The 20,790-nt window shown below is 36.3% G+C and overlaps 1 protein-coding gene and 1 pseudogene across 6 annotated transcripts in view; both read left to right on the top strand.

Moving 5' to 3' along the window:
- The window catches only part of TBL1XR1 (TBL1X/Y related 1), a 183,913-nt gene that overhangs the window by 96,108 nt on the left and 67,015 nt on the right, over window positions 1–20,790 (top strand). For 3 of the 6 annotated variants that reach the window (XM_088839000.1, XM_088839015.1, XM_088839011.1), the window contains exon 2: window positions 2,109–2,177. The gene's annotated coding sequence lies outside the window, so the exon portion shown is untranslated. Of the gene's footprint in view, window positions 1–1,455; window positions 1,611–2,108; window positions 2,178–17,789; window positions 17,907–20,790 lie in introns of those variants that run through there. The other 3 variants (XM_088839012.1, XM_088839002.1, XM_088839004.1) reach the window with 3 other exon arrangements.
- LOC148778818 (glycine cleavage system H protein, mitochondrial pseudogene) lies at window positions 5,651–13,924 on the top strand (annotated as a pseudogene).

Consider the following 20,790-nt stretch of genomic DNA (forward strand, 5'->3'; position numbering starts at 1 on the left):
CTTTTCCCATGAGGAGCTGTCACCCGATAAAACGCTCAATGAATGAATGAATGAAGAAAAGAAGTAAGAGAAAATATATTCAGAGAAAACTGAGATTAGAGACCTCTGTGAGCGTGATGAGAGGACTCACCTCAAAAAAATTAAGAGGAGAGAACCAGGGAGGGGGAAGTAAAGACTGGCAACAGGAATAATCTGATTTAGTATTTCCCAAAGGTACATACCTGTGTGTGAGTTTGTGTGTGTTGGGTGTGTACACATCCTAGTATTGAAAGCTCTCCATTGAAGTACAGTGCTCAGTTACTCAATATATGCTCATTTTAGATTTTAAAAATTAAATGTTTTTAATATTTGATACTGGGGTTCACTTGGCTGTGGTGTCAGAGAGTCATGTATAACATATGGTCCATAATGGTGTTCAAAGGGTTGGGAGTTCTGCAGAGCAACAGTGGCATGCCCATTCACTCATTCCATTTCTGAAAATTGCCATGTATTTAGGCTTATTACTCTAAGTTTACTTGTGTTTTATTATATAGATTTGTGGATTATATTATTCAGTTTTAACCAAACCCCATAAAATAGACTAAAAATGTGGAGATTCCTACAAAGAAACAGAATATCAAAAATATGAACAAGAATAGGAAACAAGAAAATGGTGGGGCAGGTGCTTAAACAGTTAGAATAAGCTTTCCACCTTCCCTGATCTAATCATTTTAGAAGGCGGATGAAAAAATTAGAGATTCTCAAGAAACACATTTGACGTGTAGTACTTATTTCACTGTTAGGACTGATGAACCTTACTGTTAAGGATCTAGAATGTTGAATGAAGTTCAATAGCATATATTAGTTATTTATAAATAACTAGAATGAATGTATGCCAGTCTACATATCTTAGAGCTCAAAAATTCATGAAAAGTTGTAAAATAATTGATGTCCGTAATAAATGACACTGAGGTAGACAGAACCTAGCAGTAATCTAGTTTTTGTTTGGATTCAATCACGATGTCTACAGAACATTTTCCCAATAGGTGTTAGTAAAGATCTCCTGAGTAGCTCAGTGTTTTGTGCCAGAAAGCCTTGGGTCTCACTTACCTGTCTTGAAGCACAAGAACCTGGTGAAATATCATATGTTGATATAACCGTCTATAATTTCACTTATAAGTATGTGGTGTGTTTAATAAATATTATTTTAATTCCTAGATCTTCTTACAACTCAGCTACCTGAAAGTTGTATAATAGCACTTAAGTTATTTAGTGTGGCCTTGGCCAGCAAAATGAGGGTTCCAGTCAATTGAAGATAAAATCAGAGAGGAGCACATTTCAAGGGATTGCATTTTTTCTGTACATATTTGGTGTATTTGCCAGGTTATCTTTTTAGTGTTACTGACTTCACACTTTTTGATGTATGAAGAAAATCTCTTGCATGCCTTCATGTAGCATCAACTTGTACTTTTACAGAAAGGTGCGCTCTGCTTGCCCATGGTGGGAGCTGCACTGGTCAGTGTCCCACCCAAAAGCCGCCACTCTGAAAGGGTGTGTGAAAAACCACTGTGCATTTGCAGAAAATGGTCTTGAAAAATAATGTGCTGTGCCCCAGCAATTGAGAAGACTGGGTAAGCCCTGTAGAATAGAAAGTCTGAAGAGATTTCCAGTTTAGTACATTTTGATTGAAATTGCTTCAAATCCAGTCATGTATTTCTTTCCGACATTAAACAGCATATGTAACATATAAGTTTATACTGTTTTTCATGGCTCGTGATGGTAGATTATGAACCTGCCGTACTGGGCCCAGTAGTGGTAATATTTGCGTGAGTTTAGTTGAATGGTGGTGAATGCCTCCTTTATGCAAAGTCATCTCTTTTGAGCCTCATTTTGTTCATTGTGTCAACTTTTTAGAAATGTTGTAATGATTCAGTGCCTGCTGTGTACTACATGCTCAAAAGTCGCTGCTGTTGATGACAACAGTTGCTTAGGGAGAGAAAGATACTCTCTGGTGGGGGCCTTAAAGACATAGAGATAGTATTTCCTTCCTGTAAAATTTGGAATGAGAAATCTTTTCAGCAGAATGTGTTTTAGGATGCACTGAATATTTTACTTTCCTTTTTCCTCAGCATCAGCAACTTGTGATTGGCGGTACCAGATACTCAGTTGTACATCCCCACATCAATGCACTGCCAATGGTAAGAATTTCTCCTTTTTCTTTTGTCAGAGATTGTCTTAATTGTTCTTTTTATTATTCTCTTATTTTTAAGAACCTGTGAAGAATTTTTAAGTTTTTCACAATTTGACAAAATTCGTATGTTCCCAAACTGAAGAACTATTTTTAAAAATACGTAATTTAAGGTACTTAGAAAATACTGTTTATTATTTTTTTTTTTAAGGCAGAACACTTGATTTGAAGATTTCCATTGTCTTTGCTGTGGTTGTCAAAATGAAGTTACAGTGGCAATAATAGCTCTTGTGTTTTTGTCCATCATCTTACTGAAATAGTCATATCACATTTCTTGTGATATTTATAGTTAATGGGCAGTTAAATGGCTAAAATTTTACCTGTCTTTAGTAAGTGGATAATTATCAGGAGAACCATTCTTATTTATTTAACAAGATCGTTTAGAATCTTTTCTCCTTGGAATGAAAACTATCCACTGTGTGATATAGCAAAAGACCACTAGACTGGGAATTGGGATTCGCTCTCTACTGCATATGTCTTGTGTGACTTTTGGCAGAAGCACTCTTAAAAAATTAGGTGATAGCATTGGACTAAATTTCTAATGTTCATTCTAGTTAGGCTAAGTGATCTCATCACTGTTACTTAGAAATCAGAGTGATTTTTACCTTACAAAAAGTAATTCCTAACGTAAGTGGTATGGCACTGTATTTGGGGGATCAGGAAATAGAATAAACTATGAATTTTTACTTTTTTTTTAAGAATTAATGTCTTACAACAATGTTTTGTATAGTGCATTAACAAAACTTTAAATTATTTTTATTTAATCAAATTTTCATTTTAAATATCAAATTAGGGAGCTATAGAAACTGATTAATTTTTATGGAACTTGGTGGGAAATTATAGATGCATCTGTCTGAAATAAAAAGTACTAAAAATTAACTAGAACCAGAATGAGCGAGAGCAATACAAAAGTTATCTGTGAAAATATTTCTAGGAAATGATTCATTTTAAAGATGGACTTGTCAGTGTGTTAGAATTCCTCTGCCTAAACTATCTTCTATATTCTTACTGCTGATGAGAAAATGACCTCTCCCTATCTCCAATCTCCCTTCTCCCATTCTCCTTCCCCTCAGTAGGTAATGGGGAATGTTGGGGAAAAAAGGATTTTTGTTCTGTCTCTACCTAGCACGAAGGATGACATGGTCCTTCATTCGTATATGAAATATTTATGGGTTCTTTATGGTACTTGGGTGATTCATTAACTGTCATTAAATCTGCTGTTTCCTCTGGAGCACTACAGTTTCTCACATAAACACCTCATCAAGCATTTTGAGTAACTAACTGTTTTGTTTGAAGTTCACTTTTGAAACCTGTGCGTTTTTCTTGGTTGTTGGAGTCTTACCTATTTGTGACATGTCTCCCCCAAGAAATAAGTTGCATAGACCTGTTGGATGTCTGAGAGCCAATTGTGATGCTACTGGTTCTCTCTTGTAAGTGCCTACCTTCAAGTGAGTTTGTAATGTACCTCTCACATAGCCTGTGTGTTGTTTTGTTTGGGAAGCAGCTTGTAGACTGTATTTTAAATTCAGTTATCTCAGGCACATTTGCCAATTTTTTGAAAAATCCCTGAAATCATTTTTAAGTCATTTTTATGTATGGCTTATGCTTTACCTCTTTATATCCTTCTAATACGTTTGTCTTGATTGTCTTTATGCCTCTCTTTCCCTTGAATTAAAAAAAATCAGTAGTTAGATTTAAAAGATTAATTCAGGTTTTTTCTGCGTTATTTGGGGATGGGTGTAGGGTGACAGAAGCCGTACATAGTGAAGCATAAGCTGTAAGTAGCAACCAAATGTAATATATGAATTTTGTTGTCAGTCTGTAAAAGTTCAAATTAAAAGGCTATATGGTGATATTAAGAAATTACTGTCATCACCTTACACTACCCCAAAACCAAAGAAACCAACCCCCTAACCCTTACAACAGCCAAAAACTGTCACAGGAAAGAAAGTAACAAGTACAGCGAGAATGCAAGGAGATCAAACCAGTCAATCCTAAAGGAAATCAGTCCTGAGTATTCATTAGAAGGACTGATGCTGAAGCTGTAATACTTTGGCCACCTGATGCGAACAGCTGACTCATTGGAAAAGACCCTGATGCTGGGAAAGATTGAAGGCAGAAGGAGAAGGGGACGACAGAGGATGAGATGGTTGGATGGCATCACTGACTTGATGGACATGAGTTGGAGCAAATTCTGGGAGCTGGTGATGGACAGGGAATCCTGGAGTGCTGCAGTCCATGGAGTCGCAAAGTGTTGGACATGACTCAGCAACTGAACTGAGGGTGACAGAACATGTTGTAGGGGTTACTAAGTAATTTAAGGAGAGGCATATAATATTTATTTGTCCCTGTTTGTGACCACTGATGGTCATTACCTAGATCATCTCTCATTATTTATTATCTGTAATATTTCTATAGAAAGAAACTTCCCTCATTAGGTATTTGGTTACTCTGTGGCACAGTTTGCACAGAAATGGCATACCAAATTCTTGATTCTTCCCCTTATTTACCAGTTTTCTATATCTGTTGCTCTATTCCTGTTTTGTACATAAGTTTATCTACCAGTATTTAAAGTGCTGTTTTCTAGAATGCTGGGGAAAGTAGACCAGAAAGAACTTTTACAAAAAGTGTCTCTCTGAGCTTGTGAATTTAAATAATCTAATTTTTTACTGCATTGTAGTTTTTATCCTTAGGATACTCAGATTGTCTTAGCCTAGGGAGCCTTTTTAGGTTGAATTCTGAGCATTTTTGATGGCAGCTTCCCTGCTTTGTTATGTGACAGGGTGTTCCTGAGCTCATCTTCTCCGTGTCCTTCCTCAGTCCTCAACTCAGCCGTGTCTCCAGAAAGTCCAGTTCCTTTTAGTGAGAAGCAGTATGTAGAGCCACAGTTTTGTGCTGAGGGCATTTGTTGTATTCTGGATATCTATCTGGTGTGTCTGTGATAAATCTCATAAAAATATTGGATTTTAATTTTTCAAGCTTGAATTCTTTGATTTCAATATTTCCATCCTTTCTCATGCTGAAAATGTCTTCTTCTCATGGTATTTTCGTAAACTTGTTTCTTTTGTATATTTATATTACATATTAGTATAATGCTATCTATGTATTTCAGTTCAGTTCAGTCGCTCAGTTGTGTCCGACTCTTTGCGACCCCATGAATCACAGCACACCAGGCCTCTCTGTATTTAGCATGTGTCAAACATTAAAACTATAAAGTGTGTAAGATATAAATATGTAAATAAAATATTGTACATAGTATAATTTTTATATTTATAAATATATATTTAAACCATTGCCACCAATATGATCACTGAAAACTGCAGTTTTTAATTTTTTTTTCTTTTGCCCATGTCCCACTGGAGTTTACATTCAAAGGAAATCCACTTATATGATTTTCCACCAACTTGGTCAGAATCAGGTCCATTTGTTTCATTTTATTTTTAATTCTTAGGATTTAAGAATACTGATTTAATCTTGTTTATAGTTTTATGTAAAACACTGATATTACTTCAAAATGAAGTATGTACTTAGTTTCTTCTCCTTAAAGGTAACCAAGTTTAGCTCGGTTGCTATTTTTAAAAATATAAATAAACCTGTGTGAGTCTGTGTATGTGAATGTGTACGTGGATGTATAGACACACACACACACATATGTTTTGTTTTGTATGTAAAAGTAGAAGACGAGCTCAGTAACACCCTGTCATGTCACAAAGCAGGGAAGCTATTAGAGACCAGAGTCCTATCAAAAATGCTCAGAAGTCAACTTAAATGTTTTGTATAGAAGTCAACAGAATGTTTTGGAGACCACCTTATAGTAGTGTATAGAATTAGTCCTCTGTTTTATAATCACTGAGTTCATTACCTAGATGTAGCTTAGCTGTTTCATGAATGAAAGTTTTAGGTATGAGCGTAAATGTTCATGTAATTTTGAGATAGCTTGCCAAATTCTCTTTCTTAGGCTTTATGCCATTCTCTGTTTTTTCCAGTAATGTGTGAGGGTGCCTGTTTTCCAACTTGTAAACAGTATGTAGTCAGAACCTTTTGGATATATACATATTTTATCTCATAGTTGAAAAATGGTGTCTCAATTTAGTTCTCATTTGCATCTTACATGCTTTAGAGCAGTTTGTACGCTTTTTCCTTTGAACTCTTCCAAAGATAAATTCTCATTTTCAATAAAAGACTATCCATTTTGTCGACCAGTCCCTTTAGGCCTTCTCTTTTCTCTCTTTTTCTAATTCTCCAGTCATCCCACAGCTTCTAAAACTTAATTTGGTTTAACAAGATTTTCCTACTAAGAACAGAACCTCACTGACCAGTTGTCAGGTTTGATTTCTGTAGAATCTGACTCTTGATTTTAACCATTTTATTTGAAATCTGAACCCAGAAAGTTCCTGTGAGGAAATAAGAAAAGGAAGATAAGGAGACCAGTACAGGATACAGGTTAATGTTGTAGGCAATTGGGACCATGTCTTGTTGGGACCTTTGGAAGCCAGTGTAGAATATGCCCCTTAGTTCTTCCACTCAGTGGTCACGAAAGGGGCAATTTGTCCAGTGACTCCATTCCTTATTGGTGGAGTTATGCTTTGGAAAGGGCAAGACATCAGCTCCTTAGTACTTTCTGCTGACCTAACTGTGGCCAGAGATGACCTTCAGGTGTTTGCAGTAAGAAGGTGCCTACTTCCTAAGGAAAACAATGGTCAGGGCTTGTGGCCTCGGCACTACCAGTGCCCGTTGACTGTTGTGTCAGTGGATATTCTAGTCTACTTGGAACTACATTTCTCAGTGTAAATTAATTAATCTCCTTCATAAATTGCCCTACTGTATTTTGTTAACATCTCTTCTCCTAGAACTTGATTATCCTAAGATAATTGATAAAAGTAAATTATGACTTGCTCAAGTGAGGATAAGACCCCAGAGTTGTAACCCTTTTGAGAAGGGACTCCCAAGAGCAGTGTGGTGCATATTGAGGTGCTAACGATCTGTTCCTTTTTATTCTCCACTTCTCAAGAATATCACCTATGAAATAATTTGTTCTGTTCACTGTAGAAAAGTTCACTATTATTTTCATCCACTATCGTGATTTTGAAGTGGTATTACTAAATGTGAAGAATGAATGGTGCTGCCATATAGACAGGATTGTGTGAGGTATTCATTTTATTTTGGTAGAGAATTTATGTCCCTGAAGAACTAATTTTCAAATCAATAGTAAAAGAGTTACAGTGAAAAACTCTCTTAGTTTTGTGGATTTGTTTTTTCTTCCCCTTTGAATGGATGGAACTGAAAATAATAACTACAGGCTGAGTTTCTTTCAGCGGAGTCTGTGCTTTTGCATATGTCTGAGCAGGTATCCCTTTGAAAAACGTATGGTTTATTTTCCGTAAAAGCAAAACAAATGATAAACTCAAAAAAGCAGAGCACATGCGCATTGGAATTGTATGGTTTTTTAATAAGATTCTTTTTGATATGAACCATTTTTAAACTCTTTATTGAATTTGTTATACTATTGTTACACTATTCTGTTTTATATTTTGGGTTTTTGACCGCATGATATCTGGGGTATTATCTCCCCAACCAGGGATGCACCCCTGCATTGGAAGGCAAAATCTTAACCACTGGACTACCAGGGAAGGTCCCTGGAGTTGGGTTTAACTGAATGCCTTCATCTTTACCATTATTAGATGTTTGTTGTGTGATGTGAGGCTGATATTACTGACCAAAATGAAACCTGAGTGATTGTGGTATCATTTAGAAGGCAAAGAAAAGTGTAGATTCTTACATGGATTTAATTCTTATATTAAATGTAGTAGTTGACTTGTTATTGTGGAATAGTTAAACTTGTTATGGTGAGTAGCAATTTAAAAATTGATCTTCATATGTCATATAATCTTGGCCTCTGTTCTACAATTTCTTAGTATGAGGCACCGTGCAACCAAAAATAAAATATGTCTCTTTATGTCTCAGGGAACCCAAAATAAAGTGAGCAAGGACTTACACCCACATAAAGGGATGAATATTTAATGGAATAATGTTAAAAGGTGTTCTGTCATTGATTATTTTTTGGCTTTATTTTTAAGTTTTTCCAGCTTCTCATACTGACTATACTATGTTAGAAAGTGAAAGTGACGTCGCTCAGTCGTGTCCGACTCTCTGCGACCCCATGAACTGTAGCCTACCAAGCTCCTCCATCCATGGGATTTTCCAGGCAAGAATACTGGAGTGGGTTACCATTTCCTTCTCCATACTATGTTAAATTTGTCTTAATAGGATCTGACACATTAGGATTGGGCTCTGCTGTGCTTTGCTTACTCAGTCTTGTCTGACTTTTTGCGATCCTTTGGACAGTAGCCCACTAGGCTCCTGTCCATGGGATTCTTCAGGCAAGAATATGGGAGTGGATTGCCAATTTCTTCTCCCAGAGATCTTCCGTATCTAGAGATCAAACCTGCATCTCCTGATTAGAATTGGGCTCCTGGTCTAATACTAGCAATACAGCCAAATTAGAAACTACAAACCATATTTCATGGATGTATTGAAGCCATTTGGAATCTTCTTTTCCTTGCTTTTTTTCATCAATCCATCCACCTTTCCAGGGGATAATATTGCTTTTTAAAAACATTTGAGTTTTAGTTTTTTGTTCCAAAGAAAAACTAACATACTGAAGTTTGAGAGGCAAAAGACAGAAGCTGCCAAATTTAACAGATACTGTTTGTTTTCTTCTTCACGTTCTGTCCTTTTCTGCAAGCTAGTTAATTTCAGTCATATCTTTTGATTTTTCTCCTGATTCTTTTAAACGGAATTTCTTCACAATGTCTATTTTTTCTCCTATGCTATGTTTACTCTTTCCTCCTGTCAGGAGGATCTGATTTTTGAAAAAGATGCTAATGTTCTTATTTTTCTACCTACTTACTCTATGTAAAAGACCATCTCACTTGACATTCATTTCCAGTTATATTTTAGTGGAATCATGTGAGTTCATTGTAAACTGATATTTTAAAAAAATGACTAAATGTAGGGGTTTATGAGTTTAGAACAAATCACAGAGATATATTTTAAATATGTAGGACACACCAAGACAATTTGATTAGCTTACAGTTTTTTGACACATAAGAAAATGTAAATTAAAATCAGACCAACAATGGAAAGATGACTGAGTGTTCTGAAAGATAAGATATTTAAATATGTGTGTTACTGTGAGACTGTTACCATCTCTGTTTTATAGATGAGGAAACCATTTTTCCTGTTCATAATGGCTCAGATAATAAATTGTAAAGCCTGAAGTCTGAACCAAATCTTTTCCCACAGTTTTTTCCTCTCTTTTAGAGAACGTGTCTGTATTTCTGTTCTGAGATGGAAATGATAGGGACTGTGGCATGATGGAATTGGAGTGGATCTCTGGGTTCTCACAGAGGTTGTGTGGTGCCTTTTGTATTACATGAGGGACAGTTAAGGAATGAAATTGTTGTAGAGGCCTTTTAAAAAAATTATATTTGCATTTGCAAATTTTCTTAAGCTTTTTGTTATTTTCTGGCTTCCCTTGTGGCTCAGCTGGTAAAGAATCTGCCTGCAATGCGGGAGACCTGGGTTTAACCCCTGGGTTAGGAAGATCCCCTGAAGAAGGGAAAGGCTACCCACCCGTGTTCTGGCCTGGAAAATTCCAAGGACTCTATAGTCCATGGGGTCACAAAGAGTCGGACAGGACTGAGCGGCTTTCACTTGTTTCTGGCAGACAGGGCAAATTATTGTTTTCATTGGAAGGGGGGATTTGATATTTTGCCTGAAATTTCAGAAGCTTAGTATCATAGTGAAGTATCTAAATTGAATATTGTGTACTTTTTAAACACAGTTTGTGTTTCCTTCACCAATCTTTTAATTCATTTGATGGAGGAATGTTTTTGTTTCATAAAGTCTTTTAATGTATTTCTTGTACACTTTCTCCCCTCAGTTGCAAGTAGGATAGAATCAGCAGTGGTTTTTCATAGAAATAAATAGTTAATTCATTTATTTTGAAATTTGTCTACTTTTTTCCCCCTTTTATTGAAGTTCTACCTGTAGTAGGGGTGGAAATTTATGTCAAAACCAGGCTTTCTCTGATTTGTCCTTCTGCCTGTATCAGAACAGGTCTCATAACCATCAGTGGTATATTGTGTGTGTGTATAAGGCAGACAGATAACTCATCGAGACACCTTGGCCTTGTTTGCTCTTACCTCCCCTTCCCCTGCCCTCCTACCCCCACGTCTGCAGCTTCCCTGGGTAGTGTGGTAGCCACTAATGATGTGTAACTGTCGAGCACTTGAAAAAATGACTAGTTATAATTCAGACATGCTGTAAATACAAAATGTACGCTGGATTTTGAAGAGTTGTTTTTGTTTTTTAAGTGAAATCTTAGTCTTGCTTGGATTTCAAGAGATGATACTGTTTTGATATATTGGTTTAAATAAAAATAGACTGTAGAGTCAATTGCCACCTTAAAAACTTTTTTTTTCCCCTCATGAATCTACTAGAAACTGACAAACCTTTGGTTAGCATTGCATGTCTGTTGACAGTGTTCTGTACCTTGCTGATAACAGCTACCTGATTTAAAGATTCTCCTTGTCTGCCAGAAACAAGTAATTAGAGCAATGAGAAACTTCAGGACCCCTGCGAACATGGCGCTTGAAGTGGTGCAGAGCATGTGGGCTGCTGTCTGCAGCCGCTTGCCATCTCAGCACCCAAAGCGCCCTCCCCGGGGGGCTGCGGGTGGGTGCTGCACACCTGCCCACCTCTGTGGTTGGTGCGCAAATTCACAGAAAAACATAAATGGATAACAACAGAAAACAGTGTTGGAACAGTAGGAAATAGCAATTTTGCACGGGAAGCTTTTGGGAGATATTTGGGAGATGTTGTTTACTGTAATCTACCTGAAGTTGGGGCAAAATTGAACAGATAAGGAGTCTGGTGCTTTGGAAAGTGTGAAAGCTGCTAGTGAACTCTGTTCTCCTCTGTCAGGAAAAGTAACTGAAATTAATAAAGCTCCAGCAGAAAATCCAGGACTTATCAACAAATCTTATTATGAAGGTGGTTAGTTAAGCAGGATGACACTCAGTAACCCTTCAGAACTAGGTGAGTGAATGAAGAAGCATATGAGAAATACATGCAATCTATTGAGGAGTGAAAATGGAACCCCTAAGTAAACTAGTTTGAAACAACTTAAAAAAAAATTAAGATCTGGGGAAACTGGGATGACCCTCAGAAAGTTCCTAAAATTAGATCATGGGACTACATTACAAAGCTTAAGTTGTCGTTATTCATTTGTAAAATGAGGACCAAAATGTTAGAGAAGGGATGCTAATCCCTTAGGTTTTGGTAGGGCCTGTACTTGAACCAACCCCCCTCATTTGTAGTTGAGTTTTCTTTTAATCTATGTCATACAAATTTTATAGAATTTGAATATTCTTCAGAGGTGAATCATGAGTGCTTTCACAGCACCTCAGGAGGAGATAGAAAAATAAGGATTAAAGCATCTTTATCAGTTTCCCTGGTGACTCCGACAGTAAAGAATCCACCTGCCAATGCAGGAGACTTGAGTTGGATCCCTGGGTCAGGAAGATCCCCTGGAGAAGGAAATGGCAACCCACTCCAGTATTCTTGCCTGGAGAATCCCATAGACAAGAGAAACATGGTGGGCTACAGGCTATGGGGTCCCAAGGAGTTGGGCACGAATGACTGACATTTTGAAAGCATCTTTACTAGAGGTCTCTAGGTTTTTTCTCCCCTCCACTGCAGTTATGAGCTAAAGATACAGACTGTCAGGAGAATTTTCTTTTATTAAAATTAGACTTTTATTCTCATCTATTTATGTTATTCTCTTATTCAGTGTTTGCTCTCCTTTGTGTACACTTACTTCCTCGTCAAATCACTTTTCCCTTGATTTTTCAGTTATAAAGTTTCCATTTGGTTCTTTTTATATTTTCTACTAGGCATTTCAAGTGCCTACCCTTACTCTATGGAGAATGGACTATTAAAATAACTGCCTTATCTTTGATAATTCATTCTCACATCTAGAGCATCTTGAGATTGACATCTGTTACTGCGTTTTTCTTTGAGAATTAGATTTTCTTGATTCTTTGTATGTTGAGTAACTTTTTTCTCGTATCCTCTCAGGAGATTATTTTTATTCTGTTTGAAACCAGACAGGTCCAGACTGAACTTCCTGTGTCATGGACAGTGGTTCCACTGTGAGTTCAGTATTCAAAGCCTTTATTCTGCTGCTTTGAATCTCCTCACGTGTGCACCTCAGGCTTAGTGTGGGACCCTGACAATGGCTCCTATCTTCAGTTCTCAAAACCTTTGCCTGTTTGAGTATGTTTCACATACACATCTTGGGATGAACTTGGGACTTGTATTGGTTTGTGTACAAAATTACAGGATCCAGCTCCCAGAGGCCTCTCTTTCTGGTTTAGTTGAGCTCCTTTGGTTCAAAGGGACTGACTCAGTCAGGGTCTTGAGAGAGATGAACATGGGAAAGGGGGTTATGTCAGTTGCAGTTTTGAATATGTGTGCTTTTAGGAATAGTAGGTGTTTAGAATTACCAAAAATGGAGTAGTGGCTCCTGTCAGACAAATCGTCCCACAAGTAGTGACAACCATCTCTGGACAACAAATGAAAAGAAGTATGAGAACATTGTAGAGCGAACAAATAGAAACTGGTTTGGGGTGGCCTTGGGTGAGTTTCCCAAGTTGATGGTGTTCTGCCTGAGAGCAGGCTCCTCTTGGGTGGTTTGCAGTTTTAAACTGGCTTGAGGAATCAGATAGTTGAGAACTACCACAGCAGCTGCAGAGTAGTAGTGGAGCCCAGCAGGAGGAAGAGGGAGGAAGTCTAAGAAAGGAAAGAACCTCAGGGGTTGAGTACCAGATTCTGGGTATAAACTCTGTGGAATACTGGGGCCGACCCCTAAACTTGGAAATAGTTTGGGTATCAGCAAAAGAATAGGTAAACTGTGCTTTATTTGCATCACAGAGTATTACTAACAGTTGAAGGAGAAAAGTTTTGGTACCTGAAGCAATTTGTACTAAACTTTGAAACATTCTGAGTGAATGTAGTCTTAAATGAAACAGGACATAATGTATGATTCCTAATACAGTGTACTAAAAACAGGCAAATATTTGTTGTGTATTGGGGCCGGGAAAGGACGAAGATAATTATTGTTGGGGAAAAAAAGATTGACAGGGCTTAGAAATGGAAGCATGGCTGCTGGGGACAAAAATTAAGTAAGAAAAAGCATGTGGGAACTTGCTAGGGTGATGGTAGTGTCCTGTTAGGGATTTGAATTACTTGAGTTTGTGCATTCATCAAAACTCATTGAATAATTAGTGTACCCGTACATATCTATTGTAGTTTGCATGAATTTTTTTTAAAAGAAAAATTGTACTAAATACTTTATTATAGTTAATGGTAGGCAGTTTGAAGTATATATGGGTATATGTGAGGGAAGTTTACTGATAGCTGTAACTTTTTTGAAGTGCTTCAGAAATTAAGATTAGTTAATCAGTTCAGTTCAGTTCAGTCGCTCAGTCGTGTCCGACTCTCCGCGACCCCATGAATCACAGCACGCCAGGCCTCCCTGTCCATCACCAACTCCCGGAGTTCACTCAAACTCATGTCCATCGAGTCGGTGATGCCATCCAGCCATCTCATTCTCCGTCGTCCCCTTCTCCTCCCGCCCCCAACCTTTCCCAATAGACGTGGGTAAAACAGACTTTATTTTTTGGGGCTCCAAAATCACTGCCGATGCTGATTGCAGCCATGAAATTAAAAGACGCTTACTCCTTGGAAGGAAAGTTATGACCAACCTTGATAGTATATTAAAAAGCAGAGACATTACTTTGCCAACAAAGGTCCGTCTAGTCAAGGCTATGGTTTTTCCCATGATCATATATGGATGTGAGAGTTGGACTGTGAAGAAAGCGGATCGCTGAAGAATTGATGCTTTTGAACTGTGGTGTTGGAGAAGACTCTTGAGGGTCCCTTGGACTGCAAGGAGATCCAACCAGTCCATTCTAAAGGAGATCAATCCTGGGTGTTCATTGGAAGGACTGATGCTGAGGCTGAAACTGCAATACTTTGGCCACCTCACGCGACGAGTTGACTGGAAAAGAGTCTGATGCTGGGAGGGATTGGGGGCAGGAGGAGAAGGGGACGACCGAGAATGAGATGGCTGGATGGCATCACCGACTCTGTGGATATGAGTTTGAGTGAACTCCGGGAGTTGGTGATGGACAGGGAGGCCTGGCGTGCTGTGATTTGTGGGGTCGCGGAGAGTCGGACACGACTGAGCCACTGAACTGAAAACAAATAGAAGAAAGCATTAATTTTAAAGTCTTAGTGATGGCTATGTGAATGTTCTTTGTACACTTCTTTGAGTTTTTCTGAAGGTTTGAAATTTTCATCATGAAATGTTATGAAAGATACTAGTAGGCAGTATATCTCTGCTGTTTGTTTTTGGTGGCTTTCATAAAAATTGGTATTTCTTTAAATTTGAAAATATTTTAAAGAATTTATCAGTGACATTTTTCTGCCTATGCATTGAGCTCTGAACTGTTTAGGATGTAGAAAGATAGAAGTAGAAATAAACAATGTAAGTGGAAAGACAAAACATATACACACAATAATTTGAAGACTTCAGAGTGATAGAGCAAAATCTCACGAAGATCATATATAATAGTATGATCAGAGTCAAATATGAATAGTGGGAAATGGAATCCCTGGAGTTGCTTATTTTGAGCAAGTTTTGAAAGTGCTCTTAGAGGAAACTTTTAGATTCTCTTTCTGTTCTTTTAATTGGCCAGTTGTTGATTGCAAAGTATGACTTAGGGCACATATTTTAGTGTGTTGTATTCATTCTTCAGCATTAATGCTAGAAGTGTTAGCCAGATTGAATGTTGAGAATTTATTTTAAAAAATCTGTATTTTAGGAAAATGGTAATTGTATGTTAATCAGTTCTATTAAAAAACATGATCATAGTTGCTGAATTTTGTAATTCTTTTATAAAGTTTTGAGAGATGAGTATAGTGATATTAAAAACATTGATACACTATCCAGTGTTAAATACAAGCATTCTGAACTGCTCGTTCCTTCTTTATCCTCATCCTACTCTTAGGAAACGTATTCTGATAGACTGAATTCTTTAAGGTGTATAGTGGAATGAAGTTTAAGCGGATAAAGATGAGAGAAAAATGAAATACTGAAATATAAATGAATTGTGAGTTCTTTTTCGCCATTAGTTTGATCATCTCTGTTTCTTTCTATTGACAGTTTTTCTTCCCTTAACCTGAAATGAGGTTGAACAAGATTAAGCACTTATTAAATACATTTACATTTTAGAAAATAAAAAGTTATATATAATTAATTGTTTTATATATATATATATATGGCTTGTTAGTTTCTAGTGACCAGAAATAGATTTGGACTTATTTTTGGTCTTTTAACTTTTTAATCTTTCCAGTTGTATTGCAGTGACAAAAGGGACCATTTCCGTTATAACTTTCTCAAAGCAAATAAGCTGCAAAAATACAAACAAACAAAAAGCAAATGTGCTGCTGTTTTGCATGTAGCTTTAGCAATTTATAATTGTTCCTAGAATTTTATATTATTGATATCTAAATGAAGCATTTTGGTCTTTGAAAAAATTGTACTGTTTAGCAACTTACACAAGTGTTAGGAAGAATTACAAATGTGTTTCTGTTCTACAGATGGAAATTTAGTGAGGAACAATCCAGTGGACTTCTTGCGACATACCAACTCATTATTTAAACATCAAATTTTCATTTATTTAAACATCAAATTTTCATTTAACTCCTGATCTTGGTACCGAGAGAATAGTGTTTTCTGCAGTACAGTCAGTTCTGAATTTTTGAGGAGCTGGTTTACATCTGTATGATAGTGGCTAAAGATAATGCTTTTTATAGTATCCTATCACTAGTAATTATAATAAAAAGTTTTATTAGTAGTAATAAGCTTAATGTTTAAGTGTCTCTGAAAAAAGTCATGGAGGAGGGGGGAAATAAGGTAGTTTGAGTAAATTGCTGAAAACAGCTTATGCACAGAATAGTGCACTAAGGTACGCTTTCCATAGCCATACAGATATCTGCTGTATGCAGTTAAGTGTAAGTTTATTTTAATCAGATCATTAGGTCAAAATACCCACATTAAAATAGAAAATATTTTTAATGTGAAGAAAAGTTTGTTTCACAGGTCACTTGTTTCAGGGGCACATGGATATCACAACTATTTTAAGACTAGCCAAGAACAGATTTCATCACCATCAAGGCTGCTTTATTTTTGCCTTTGTTTCTACGAGCCAGAGAAAAATTTTATTAGTGATTCTGAATAACATATTAGGTGCTGTATTGCCAGTGTGAAATGTTCAAGTGAATGATTAATGGAATTGTGTGTATGCCAAGTTATTTTATAATCACTAGGTGATTTGCATAAAGTAAGCTTTAAAAACAAATTTTTCATAGACTATTTCATTATATCTTTATATATTTTAAAAGATATATATTGCATTCTTTAAAAGGATAGATTTTTTATATTAATAGATTCCTGATTGTAGAGATACATTTATTGGTCCTCATATAACTAGAGTTTTAAAAGTCTGCCAGGTGAGATTCACAGTATTAACATAAATGAAAAGTAAATGTAAACTATAGTGTCAGAGGATCTATGAACTTAAAAAATTTATTAGACCCTAGACCAGTCAGTTAATTACCTGTATTTAGGAAATTGCCATTAGGAAACAAGTTTTTGCGACATCAGAGCCTTTCCATTATTTGTTACTGATATATAGAAGCTTGATTTCTTTCAGTGTAGAAAACTTAGAAAATACTTGTCTCTTTATATTTCTGTTTCTTGCTAGTGGTAAAAAAATATGTCATTTCAGTTAACCTTGTTGTCAAAAGCAGTCGGGTTCTGTTTTGAGAGCTAACAAGAAAAATGTTATGCATAGGGAAGGTACACTCATTAACAAAGAAGGGTATCATAAACATAATTATTGTTGTGTTACAAGTAAAAGTAATTGTCTAATTTACTCTAATCATTTTTTGTGTCATTTTACACTTTGTTCAGTTACTTAATTGAGAATTGAGATCAGTTATGAGGCATTTTATTACCTAAAGTTAATTACTAGCCCAAAGGTATTCCTGTATCGTTTTTAAGATTCACTTGGGCAGTCTCATTGGCTAAAGGTGAATTGCTTTTTTGAGGTCATAATTCGGTCACTCACTCCTAATCTGGTTTAGATGATAAGGTTACTTACTAAGGCAGGTATATTGTAAAAATTTTAAGAGTTAGAAAATCTTAAAAGTTACAATTTTATATAATAAAAACTACTTAAAAGTTATGAAAAGATTGCTTACAGCAGTTCAAAATTTATGAAAATTGTTTTCATCCCTGTTCCACCTGCTGTTTGCAGTGTTAACTTCACTGTTAGCAGAAGTGCTTCTTGGACTCATCTATAGACTCTCAATGTTAAGGCCAGTAGAGCCCTTTCAGATTATCTAATTCAGCACCCTCATTTTACAGATGAGGAAACTGAGGCCTTGGACTAGAACAGAAGTCTCCTGACTGAGTCCAGGACTCTTTCTGTTACATCATGCTGCCCGATGTTTGTTTATGGAACTCAGCAACATCACATACAGGGTGAGCTTTTTTTTTTTTTTTTTTAATGAACTCACAAAGTAGTTTGCTACTCTCATCAGGTGGTGTCATCATTCTTAACTTTCATTTTTCTTTTTTTACCCATACCTATTTTAATCCATAATATAGCCCAATTACCCATGAATTTATTTTGCTGCTACTGCTTCTTGGCATTTGACCATTATTTTTGAGAGTTAAACTCTTAGTAACATATTTTCTTATCCATAACCACGGTAACCTTATCAGGCATTATAGCAACAGTAGATTAAAATTCTTACAAGGATGACTTCAGTTCAGTTCAGTCGCTCAGTCAACTTAGGGAATCTTAAATTTAGATTTAAAAAGTGAGTTATAAGTAGATAAGTACAAGAGTGTGTATATGAGATCTCAGAGCAGATGTGATACCAAATATGAGAGCAATCTTTTTGTGAAATAACAAAATCCCAAGAAATATTAGCCAACAGTGTGACATGATTGCTGTAAAATGCCTTATCCTATGAACTCATGGATTTAAACTCATTTGTGTTTTAGATTATCATTTTCTGTGTAGATGTTCATAATGTCCTGATTTTGGCTAGTGAGAGCCTCTTCAGGTTGGCTCCTATGTCCTTTGGATAAGACCTTAGAAGTTTTAAGTAGCTGTCTTGCTTTTTGGTTTGACACGGTATTAATAGGTTTGTGTGGTTTTCTAAGGTAACTCAAGGACTTTTAAGTTCTTGTAGTAAGTTCAAGGTTTATAAGTTTCTGTAAGACCAAAGTATCACTTCCACTAACTCATTCATTAATAAAAACTGTCCATCATTAATTTTGCTTTTTGTAAAAGTAGAAGAAAACAAGATCTTTCAGCTTAAACAAAATTATAGCATGCTTTTCTTTGTGTGTATATTTTAAGATCTCTTGTTTCATATCACTGAAATAACCATGATGTCAACCTCTAGAATTTTGGGTAAACTAAAGCACTAATGCTCAGCTATGAATGTTGGATAAATTTGTATTGGACAGGATACTGCCATCACAGTTACACTTTACATCACTTACATTGTATACTATGTGTATGTCTTTGGAACATATGTATATATGTTTGTTACTAGAGGGCTTCCCTGGTGGCTCAGAGGTTAAAGCATCTGCCTGCAATGTGGGAGACCTGGGTTCAATCCCTGGGTTGGGAAGATCCCCTGGAGAAGGAAATGGCAACCTATTCCAGTATTCTTGCCTGGAGAATCCCATGGACGGAGGAGCCTGGTGGGTTACAGTCCACGGAGTCGCAGAGTCAGATATGACTGAGCCAGCAACTTAATGTTACTGGAACACACACACACACATATATGTTACTAGAATTCTTTGCCTTTTTAACTGTTTATCAGCAATTTTAAAGGGCCCCTATCCAGTTAACTAATTGTGTTTCAGGTGAACTAAATCAGAAGTCCAGAAATACTATGTGACAGTAGTTTTCCTGAAAAGATTATCTGTGGGGAGGATTGTAGATGTTTTATTTTGACAAGGGCATAGTTCATAAATTGTGCTTTGATTATGTTTCTTACGCATGAGGGCTAGCTTTTATGACTTCTGGAGGTGTGTGTGTTTGTACTTGTTGTTGTTCAGTTGCTCAGTCTTATCCAACTCTTTGTGACCCCATGGACTGCAGCACACTAGGTTCCTCTGTCCTCCACTATCTTCTGGAATTTGCTCAAATTCTTATCCATTGAGTCAGTAATGCTAATCTAACCATCTGCTGCCCCTTCTCCTTTTGCCTTCAGTCTTTCTAAGCATCAGGATCTTTTCCAATGAGTCAGCTCTTCACATCAGGTGGCCAGAGTATTGGAGCTTCATTTTCAATCCTTCCAGTGATTATTCAGAGTTGATTTTCTTTAGGATTCACTGGTTTGATCTTCTTGTTGTTTATAGCTACTATGTGCTAGAATGTAAAGTACAGACTGCCTTTTAAATGCTTGTAATTTGATAGTGACTGAAAAATATGCACAATATAAAATGATAGAATAACAATGTTAACACATACCTTATAAATTGGTTTTCATGCACTTCTACTACCTGTGAAGTTTTTAGAGTAGATTTTATTTCTATTTTACAGAATAAGAAACTGGGGCTTAGGGTAGTTAAATGACTTGATTTAATGCTTTAATGTCAAAAACAATAACAATTGAAAGAAAATACAAATACTCTAATTTCTAACCTAAAAAAATTTTTTTTTTACTACTGCCCAACTTTGAAAAGAGTTTTTCTAAAACTATGCTTTAGGGGTATAGGAGGAAAGGAGAAAACACCTTTAATGTTGACTTTGAATAGTCTTCTTAAGGAGATGACATTTGAAGAATAGAAAAAATTTCAACACTTGTAGTTGGAACAAAGAGCTTAAAAAACATAAATGTGAGAATTAGGGGTTTGTTAGAATATTTTTTACTCACTTGAATGTAGAGTACATTCAAAGAAGATGCTAACAGTCAGATGGATACTTCAAGATCATACACTGGAGAAGGAGAACTTAAATGCTTGTGTAAACAATTTAGAGTGAATGTGGAAGCTATTAGGTAGTCATGAATACATATGACACAATCAGCATTATATTTTATGTGTAGATGTCAGAAGATAGTATGAAGAGACCTGGAAATCATTGAGGGTTTTGCAGTAGTACAGGTGATAGGTACTGCAAAAAGGAAGGCATGGCTGAAAAGGGTGTTTTAAAGGTAAGAGATAGCGGGTAGAAGCCAAGATAGAAAATGGAATGCAAAAAAAAAAAATACTAAAATTTAAATTGTAGTGAATTAGGACAGAATTAGTAATAGGTTATGGGCAAGAGGAGAAACATTTTGGAAAGTATAGGGCATAAGTTGCCTCCAGTAATGCTGAGTGATGATAACTGAAAGGACAT

The sequence above is a fragment of the Moschus berezovskii genome, chromosome 1, assembly GCF_049115385.1.
Source record: "Moschus berezovskii isolate FMDL1 chromosome 1, NW_MosBer_1.0, whole genome shotgun sequence".
NCBI lineage: Eukaryota > Metazoa > Chordata > Mammalia > Artiodactyla > Moschidae > Moschus > Moschus berezovskii.